General features: G+C 45.5%; 1 protein-coding gene across 2 annotated transcripts in view; it reads left to right on the top strand.

Annotated features, from left to right (window-relative positions):
• The first annotated feature begins 2,435 nt into the window (after positions 1 to 2,435).
• The window catches only part of Wasf2 (WASP family member 2), a 64,486-nt gene continuing 57,224 nt past the window's right edge, over positions 2,436 to 9,697 (top strand). The window contains exon 1 of one of the 2 annotated variants that reach the window (XM_034502654.2): positions 2,436 to 2,623. The gene's annotated coding sequence lies outside the window, so the exon portion shown is untranslated. The remainder of the gene's footprint in view (positions 2,624 to 9,697) is intronic. The other variant, XM_034502655.2, reaches the window with a different exon arrangement.

Here is a 9,697-nt window from a genome sequence, read left to right as displayed (position 1 = left end):
CCCTTGGAGGTCAGAAGAGGGTGTCATAGCCCCTGGAACTGTGGTTACAGGTAGCTGTGACCCACTTTGTGGGTGCCAAAAACTAAACCTGGATTGTCTGTAAACAGCAAGTGCTCTTAACCACTGAGCCGTGTCTTAGCCCCTGGTGTCCATGTTTTAGAGAACAAGTCAGTGAGGCATAGAGAGACTGGGAATGGTGGAGTTCTGTTTCCATCTTAGGTCAGTCTGATCCCAAAGCCACTGCCATTTACACAGCTGCTCTCCTTCAGTTAACAGTCATACCGGGATTTAAACAGTCACTTGTCAGATGGAGTGTCCCAATTCAAGCCCAGAAGTCACCAATCCAGTGGTCGCTGGGGCCCTGTTGGCTCTGCTTACTTGGCCGTATCTGCCTTTCTGAAGTCTTAGGCTTCAGGGAGGGAAAAAGACTTGGAAATAAACACCAAAGCAGTCGTTGATGGCCAGAGCTCAGTTCCAAGAGTGGACAGACCCGTTCAAAGACCTGGAAATGCCCAGTGTGCTGGTACATGCCTTTAATCCCAGCACTGGGGAATCGGAGGCAGGAAGATCCCTGGAAGTTTCAGGCCAGTTTGGCCTACATAATATTCCAGGACAGCTAAGAGCTACATAATAGAGAGACCCTGGTCCAAAAATAAAGGTAAAAATGATCCAGCATCTGGCCATTCCATGGAGGGAGGGCCCTAGTGAAAATCTTTGTTTGGAACCTGGCAGTGGTGTCGCATGCCTTTAATCCCAGCACTTGGGAGGCAGAGGCAGGCTGATTCCTGAGTTCAAGGCCAGCCTGGTCTACAGAGTTCCAGGACAGCCAGGGCTACACAGAGAAACCCTGTCTTGGAAAAAAATAAACAACCCCCCCAAAAAAACCCCAACAACCAACCAACCAAACAATCCCCCTCCCCCCAAAAAAAGAAAAAAGAAAAAAGAAAATCTTCCTTTGGCTTCTGCTTATTCATCTACTGGTCATTTCTTTTTTCTAGCTGGTGGGTAGCCGGGGACTCAAGTTCTCAGTGACCAGAGTGAAAGAAACAGTTACCCAGAACCCTTAGGATCATCCTGGCCTGCTAAGGGGATGGGAGAGAAAAGGCTATTTTCAGGTGACAAGATGTAAGAAATACAGGAATAGATGCTAAATGGTGTAGGGTTGGGTTCTGTGGTCATGTCCAATCAACTGGGTGACTGTGGGGAAATTTTATCACATATTTAGGGTGGAGTGTGTGTGTGTTGTATGTGAGGGTGTACCTGTGCAGGCCAGAGAATCACCTCAGGTGCTGGTCTTCAGGCAACTTCTACCTTGGTTTTTGTAACCGGCTCTCTCATTGGCCTAGGCTGGAGAAGCAGGCTAGGCTGGCTAGGCCTGTGAGCTCTACAGCTCTGCCTGTCTCTGCCTCCCCAGCGCTACTGTTGCAGTCTGCATCATCCGGCCTGTACGCTTTGTTTTGTTTTGAATCTGCGTTCTCAAACTCAGGTCCTCATTCTTTCAAAGCAGACTGAGCCATGTTCTGTCATCTCCCCCTCACACCGTGCACCTTTTCTAAAAGTAAGTTCAGTAGTACACTGCAAAGAGCGCGGCAGACGTGGCCATAACAGAGCCTGCTTACGATCTATTCTTCCATAACTGAGCCTGCCTACGCTCCATTCTTCCGTAAGAGGCCAATACCTGCTATACAGAGATACTCTAGTATGCTAAACTGGACTCGTCACAATGTCACCCAGCTGCAGCATTTTGTATTCAATAAGCCCCCTGGGCGTGTATTCTCATACTTCTCAACTTTATGGACCTGGACAGGGCCTACTGCACCTATTTTGTAGAACAAAGTGAGAACTAGGTAGGGAGGAGTCGTCTGAAGTTGCAGAGTAAAGTGACAGGTGTTTAGCTCACCTGACAGTGGCCCCTCTCAGAACTAGCTTCCAATCTCAGGATGCAAGTTTCACCCAAATACCTATCCTTTGGGGTGAGCTGAAGTCTATGACTCACTTTCCCCCACCCGACTTTCCGTCCCGCTTGGGACAAGGCGTGAAGGGACAGAACTATCTGCAACTTGAGGGGTGTACACAGAAAGCTCATAGGCTCGGCCTGTTCCTTACACAAAAAAATACTGGCTCTCTGGACTCTAATAAAAATAATTCTTCTTTCAACACATGTTAAACGAGGTCTTTCATTTTCTTAGCGGAGATTTTTATACTGGAACTTGGGCGTCGATTTACCTTTATTCCCATCTCCACTTCACTTGGTTTGCCCTCGCCTCTGTTTACTCCGATTGCGGAAGTAGTTCGGGTGGAGTACCCGGGACACTACTTTGAATACGTCTTTTGCGTACTTATTTAATTGGCATTGGATTCAGACCAATGGAATAGCTGGGAGCCCAGGGCGGGTGGGGAAGGGAGCCAATCAGAATGGTTGGCGGGGTGTGGCTGCGTCCCGGGGCGGGGAAATCGCGTAATGGCGGACTCAGGCCGGTGGAGTGCGGCTGGGGGCGTAGCGCGCTGAAGGGGCGTCCTCCTGTATAGCTGCCCGCGAAGCGGTGGGCTGGAGCGTACTCTGTGGGGACACGGACCGGCTGCCCAGCCCTTCATGTCGCTGGGGGCGACTGCGCGAGGTCAGGTGAGCAACAAGTCCCCCTGGGCGCGCCCGGCTGTGAGTCTCGAGCGCCGGCCCGGCCGTCCATGCAGGGTCCGGGGGCACCCGATGTCCGCTCTGACTGCCGCTGTTACGGCTCGCGTGTTGTCAGCGCTGTGGCGACACCTCAGGGGTGGTAGTGACCCAGAGTGCCCTTGGGAGACTAGAGAGGGTCGGCGAAAGTGTGACGACCCGTGGCCCTGCCACCTACTCACTGTGTGTTCTTGAGCAAGTCACTTCCGTCTTTGGGCCTCAGTTTACCATTTGTCAAAAGACTTCACCGAAGGATGGGAATTGGGTCTCAGCAGCTCCCCGAGCTCTTGGACAAGTTCTTCTCCAGGCTGAGCCTCAGTTTTCATATTTGGACCATAAAGTAATTGAGGTGCTCTTTGAGGACCCCGGCTGCTAGGCTGGGGGGCCGGGTTGTAGGACTGTGTGTATAAACGTGTGAGCGCGCCCACATGTGCACAAAATGAGCCCTAGAGAAAGGAACCTTGGTTTACCTGCCACTTGTACCAAAGCATGGGTGCTACCCAGATCGTGAGGGAGTCGGGCCATGTCCTGAGGTCCTTTTGAGATGAGGAAATTTTATACAGCCGTTCATAGATTCAGAGATGAGGAGGACATTCTTGGAGCCTTTGGGATTACTATTGATATTTAAGCCCAGAAGCGAAGAGGAAGAAAGCCAAAGAAAATGTCAATGGCTGCCCTACTATGTGCCAAACCGTAGGTCTATGCACTTTAGTTTTTCCAGCTGTCCTTGAAAATTTACAGGTGAGGAAGCCAAGTATGTTTCAGAGAAGTAACTTGCTCAGGGTGACACAGTAATGTGTGGCTCTTACCAAAGTGAGGGTATTTCCTCTGGGAAGCACCGGGGCAGGGATAAGTTAGTGTTCTCTTAAAAAGTTTGCTTTGTCATAACTGGAGGGGGAGGGGTCTAGCCCAGAGATTTGATTTCACTTTTGGTGTAGAGATGGGCTAGCTCAGGATTATTAATTGTAAGTCCATCTCCTTTTCTTGCTCTGTGACTTAGAAAGGGCCATCTCTATGTGTTAAAAGTCACTTCGAAGTGTGCCAGAAGAGCAGAGGATTCAGTTCCAGGCCCAGGCAGGTGTCCTGCAGAAAGAAGTTCACCAACTTTGAGGTGTATATAGACTTGAGTTTTGGCTCAGGGTGGCGTCATCAGAGTGCCTTTCTCTCCTCTGTAAGAAGGCTGTGTTTTATTTCGAGGGAGAATTTACCCATCTGTTGTATAATTTCTTTGGGTTCCTTGGGGTGAAAGTTTCAATGGCCTGCCTGTGTTCAAGCTAGCCTGCCTTTCTTTGTACTTTCCTTATCTTGTGGATGAGTGAAGACAGTGGACTTTGAGTAGGAGTAGCTGGGTATCTTAGCCCTTAAGTTTTCCAAACCTCAAGAGCTTTGGGTTAATCAAAATAGCAGGTCTAGCTGTGGGTATTGTTCTCTTATGTCAATGTTAGGGAGGAAAATCCGAGGAGGAAGTTGCTGAGAGAGGGCGTTTCTTAGCTGTGGAGCCAATATGTATTTTCTTTGTTTGAAATTCTAAAACCAGAAAAACAGCAGCTAGAGGAGGAAGGAAGGAAAGGACTTCTAAAGCTTGCTTCCTGTCAGGGAGCTGTAAGGACTGTCCTGGGCCATGTGGGAGGCACTGCTTGTCCAGAAAAAGGCAGTTGAGTTGGCTGGACTTTGAGAACAGTTTTCTAGATTTGAGAATCTAGAATGAAGAAACTTTAGGTCTTAAGTCCTCCAGGTTGAACGTTTAAGGGACACTTTATTGCGTCATCACTGTTGGCTTGTTGTCCCCTCATACTTCCCAGGCCTTGTCTGAGTTTTAATTGTGATTTACTCTGGGTTTTAACATAATCTCACTTTGCTACTAGAGATGCAGAGCCACCATCACTTGAAAAACATGTTTGCCCATTTATTTATATCTGTGTCATTATTTTCTTTCTAATGTTGCTATTTATTTATTTATTTATTTATTTATTTCTGTTGAGTCTGGGTCTTCCTATGTAACTCTGGCTTACCTTGGTCCCAGTATCTCCCTGGGCCAGACTCCCCAATATTGGGATTACAGGCATGAAGCATTAGCATACCCACTTGGTTTTTGACATTTATGTTTTTTTTTCTTTATTAATGGTTGTGAATCATATGACCCATATAGTAACTTGGGTCCTCAGCCAGAGCAACTAGTGCTCTAAACTGCTGAGCCGTCTCTTCAGCCCCTTACAACTTTTTTTTTTTTTACATTTTATTTTATTTTTAATTGTCTGCACATGTGTGTCTCTTTGTGTGAATGTGTATGACTCTAGTTCCAGCGTGCACACTGCACAGGCACACTACACACATATGTGCAAGCAAGACACCCATATAGTAAATATTGTATAGCAAAGTTGATTTCAGTGTCTGAAAATAGTGTTATGTAGAAAACCTTTTTCTGTGATGTAAAACTTTTACTTTAATTAAAATATAGTCAGTTAGCATTTTCTCTTGGGTACCAAAGTATGTCTTTTAGTTCTCTCTCTGCACTTGTTTTGATAAAGTAAAATGCCCCTCCTCCACCTTTTTCTTTTTGTGTTGCTGTTCATGCAACTCCATTGTTTCTGCTAAGCAGACACACTTTACCGCTCAATTACATCACCATCCCTCTCTGCCCCCCCCCCTACAAATAATAATTTGTAAGTTCTTTGTTCTTTGTTTTCTGTAGCTGGTGAGAGAAGTAGTACCTTTTTGTGTACATTCAAAGATTTGTGTTTGCAGAATTTTAGAGCTGATTTCCCTTCAGAGTGGTGCTTAGTGGGATAATCACTAGTAGATGGAATTTGGGTCAAATTTTTTCTTTTTTCTTTCTGTTTTCCTTGGTGTTTTGAGACAAGGTCTCTTGTAGTACAAGCTTACCTCGAACTAGCTATGTAGCTGAGGATGAGTTTGAACTCTTTGTTTGTTTTTAAAAGATTTACTTTTTGTGTTCTGGTGTTTTGCCTGCATGTGTATATATGGGCATCCTGTACGCGCCTGGTGCTCTGGAACCCCTGGAACTGGAGCTGCAGACAGTTGTGAGCTCTCATGTGGGTGCTGGGAACTGAACCTAGGTCCTCTAGGAACATCTAGTGCTCCTAACTGCTGAGCTATTTCTTCAGCCCCTGACCTTGAACTCTTGATCCTTGTACTCCTACCTCAAGTTCTGGGTTTAGAGGCTTGTGTAAAAGTAATTCTTGGCAGGTTTTCTATGCCCCTCTTTTTCCCAAATAACCACAGCGTGTTTCTGTATCATTCTACCCCTTTTTAGCCCCCAAATAAAGACACAGAGACCTGGTATTTTTATTAACAAGCTACAAGCTTAAGCTGGGCCTGTTCTGAGCTATTCTAACTCTCTAAGGCTGTCCATTTCCCTTAAAGCAATGTGGTCCTTTACCACAAATCTGAGTCTTGCCCTGGCTTGTTCTGGTCTCTGCATGTCCTCATGGAGACTCCCCTAGTGACCTGCTCATGGTGACTCCGCATGGTCTCTCCACACCTTCCTTTCCCTGTGGTCCTTCTCTGGGATTCCCCTGACTGGGGTTAGAAGTCTCTCTTTATTCTCTCCTTCCAGCAAATTGGCTGATCAGCTCTTTATTAAACCACTCAGGAGGTGATGGAGAAGATGTTTACAAAATACTGAGACAGGTGATGCTTCATAAAAGTAACATTACCAAAGTCTGGATAGTACTCAGTTTTCTGGGATACAGAGATCAACTTTTGAATAATACAAAGACACCCTTTATATAGTGTACAAAACCGTCTCCCAACAGGCTTGTGCCATTATGCCCAGTTTTTGTGGTGCTAGGGACCAGGACCTCAGTGCATGCGAGGTGAGCACTCTACCAATTAAGCTACATCTTCAGACATACTGTATGTACTCTTAGCTCTTCTGAGCTACCTCTACTATAGAATGAGGTTCATTGTTTGTCAATGAAGGATTTCTTCTTTTCTCTGTAAGAAACCCCAGGGCAACATAGATTTTAAGAATTTGTTCCACAGACTGTGGGACCACTGTGTTTGAAGCCTTCATTCAGTCCATCCCCTATTTGAATGGTTCCATAGTGTCTGTTAACAGCACTTTGACAGGAATGTAGAGAGGGTGTGGAAAGGTGGATTGGAAGCTGGAGGTGGAGTAGTTGTGGGATTGGACTAGGGAATAGGAATGATTCTTATCTAGACGACCCACTTTCTTCCATTTCCTAAGTGCTGAGACTATTGAAAATAATTGTAAAATAGTGACCTAGCATGTTACATTCTAAGATATGCTTGAGATTCTGAGTAAATAATCCCAGCACTTGGGAGGCAGAGGCAGGCGGATCTCTGAGTTTGAGGCTAGCCTGGTCTACAGAATGAGTACCAGGACAGCCAGGGCTACACAAAGATAGCATGTCTCCAACAAACAACAACAAAAACCCAGGTACTGTGTCTTATATTTCTTTTGTGTTTGTAATTCCCTAAGACCAGAGCTTCAAACTGGTCATATCAGGGTTTTCCATGAAAAATATGCTTATTAAGTGGCACAGGAGCTCTGATGTCGATACATAACCAGGTTAAGGATTGTTTATCTCTAGCTCAGTGGTTGAGGGCATTGATTGCTCTTCCAGTGAACCCAGGTTCAAACCCCAGCACTCCATGGCAGTTCACAGCTGTCTGTAATTCTGACACCTTCACATAGACATGCATGCAGGCATATAAAATAAGGTAAATAAATTATCTCTCATCTATCATGTGTGTGTGTGTGGTACAAGAGTGCCACAGAAGGTGTGTGGACGCATCAGAGGACGACTTTGGGGGTCAGTTCTCTCCTTTTATCTGGTATCCAGGGGTTGAACTCCAGGTTGTCAGGTTGTGAAGTTTTTACCTGATGGGACTATTGATATATTACATTGTAACTGCCCAATAATATTTTTTTGGTGAGTTTCGTGCTGGCAGTAACATGAATTGAGTGTGTTAAAAGAGGATTCAGGCCTGGCCTGGGAGGCAGAGGCAGATGGATCTCAGTGAGTTCAGGGACGGCTTGGTCTACAAAGTGAGTTCCAGGATAGCCAGTGTCACAGAGAAACCCTGTCTCCAAAAACAAACAAACAAATTAATAACCACTTGCCTGTTGACTAGATTTTGAGTGCTGGGATTACAGATGTGGACCACCATGCCTGGCCAGCTGAAGGTTATTTTTTTTAGCCTTACTAAGGTTGAGTGGGGTGACAAGTGATAATTTGGGAATAGATAGAAATGCATAATTTTGGGAGATTTGGGTAAAGGAGACAGACTTCTGGGCACCAATGATGCCAAAAGAAGATATGGAAAGGTATAGGTTGAGGGGCTGGAGACATGGCTCAGTGGTTAAGAGCATGAGTTACTCTTCTTGCAGAGGAACTTAGTTTAACTCCCAACACCCACACGTCAGGTGGCTTACAGCCAGCTCCAGGGACTGAGGTCCCTGGTCTCTGTGGGTGCCTGTATTTATATGTATATACCCACATGCAAATAGACATTATACATAGTTAAAAATAATTAAAAAAAAATAAAAAAATAGGAGAAATTTGTAGTTTAAATGGGTCTCCAGCATGACCTGTGAAAGAATTGATGACCCATTGTGTTTGGCTGACTAAAGAGCTGAATGGTTCCCTAGGGAAGAAGGCTGTGACACTGGATGCTTTGCTTATCCTTAAAGCTGAGCTCAGAAGCCATTATCTGCTTTAGAAAACGCTCATTGACTACCTCCCCCCTTTGTTAAACCATTAATCAGACTCAAAACTTAGTCAACAAAACCTCCTGAACAGGGAAGAGCATACCACTTGTTATCCAATATTAAATAGTCAGTTCTGAAAAACATATCCAAACAAGTAACATTGGAACACTCACTGACACACATATACACGCAAAAATAGATGAGAAAGGCCATGAATGCAAAAGGGAACACAGCAGGAGTGGGTACATTGAAAGGTTTGGAGGGAGGAAAGGAAGGGGACATGATGTGATTATATTATTATTTCAAAAAATTATTTTACCCACCCCAAGTCAGACAAGTTAGAAAATTGCTTTTCCTGACTGAGCTGCTACTGCCACCTCCTCCTCTTCTTCTCTTTCTCTTCCTTCTACTTCTCTTCCTCTTCCCCCTCCTCTTCTTTCTCTTCCTCTTCTTCCTCTTCTTCCTCTTCCTCTTCCTCTTCTTCTTTCTGAGATAGGGTTTTTCTGTAGCCCCAGGTATCCTGGAACTCAGAGAGATTCTATTGCTTGTGTCTCCCAGGTACTGTGATCAAAGGCATCACACTTGGCTCACTATGTACTTCTTCTTTTTTTCTTTTCTTTTTTTTTGAGACAGGGTTTTTCTGTGTAGCCCTGGCTGTCCTGGAACTCACTCTGTAGACCAGGCTGGCCTCGAACTCAGAAATCCGCCTGCCTTTGCCTCCCAAGTGCTGGGATTAAAGGCGTGCGCCACCACTGCCCGGCCTTACTGTGTACTTCTTAAGAACAGGAGTTAATGTTATATTCTCTCTCTCTCTTTCTCTCACTCTCACGCACACATGCAAGCGCGCGCACACACACACACACACACACACACACACACACACACAGAGAGAGAGAGAGAGAGAGAGAGAGAGAGAGAGAGAGAGAGAATGAATCCAGAGCCTCATATGTGCAAGGCAAGTGCTACTTCACTGAGCCATATCCCCAACCTTTTAACTTTTTATTTTTCTCAATACAGGGTCTTACTATGTAACTCTGACTGTCCTGGAACTCACTATGTAGACCAGGCTGGCCTCAAATGTACAGAGATTCACCTGCCTCTGCCTCACAAGTGCTGGGATTATAAGCATGTGCCACCACCACCCAGTTTTGTTGTTCATTTTTGTATTGTCAATGTATAACATAAGGTATAAGCTTAATAAGTGCTAATAATGCTGTTTTATTCTCTGTGTGTGTGTGTGGGGGGGGAGGGGTGGTGTTTTGTTTTTGAAATAGGATCTCACTCTTCAGCCCAGGCCAGTCTTGAATTCTTGGTCCCCCTGCCTCAGC

Source organism: Arvicanthis niloticus, chromosome 5, assembly GCF_011762505.2.
Source record: "Arvicanthis niloticus isolate mArvNil1 chromosome 5, mArvNil1.pat.X, whole genome shotgun sequence".
NCBI lineage: Eukaryota > Metazoa > Chordata > Mammalia > Rodentia > Muridae > Arvicanthis > Arvicanthis niloticus.
The sequence above is the reverse complement of the archived record's forward strand: the minus strand, read 5'-3'. Positions and strand labels throughout refer to the sequence as shown.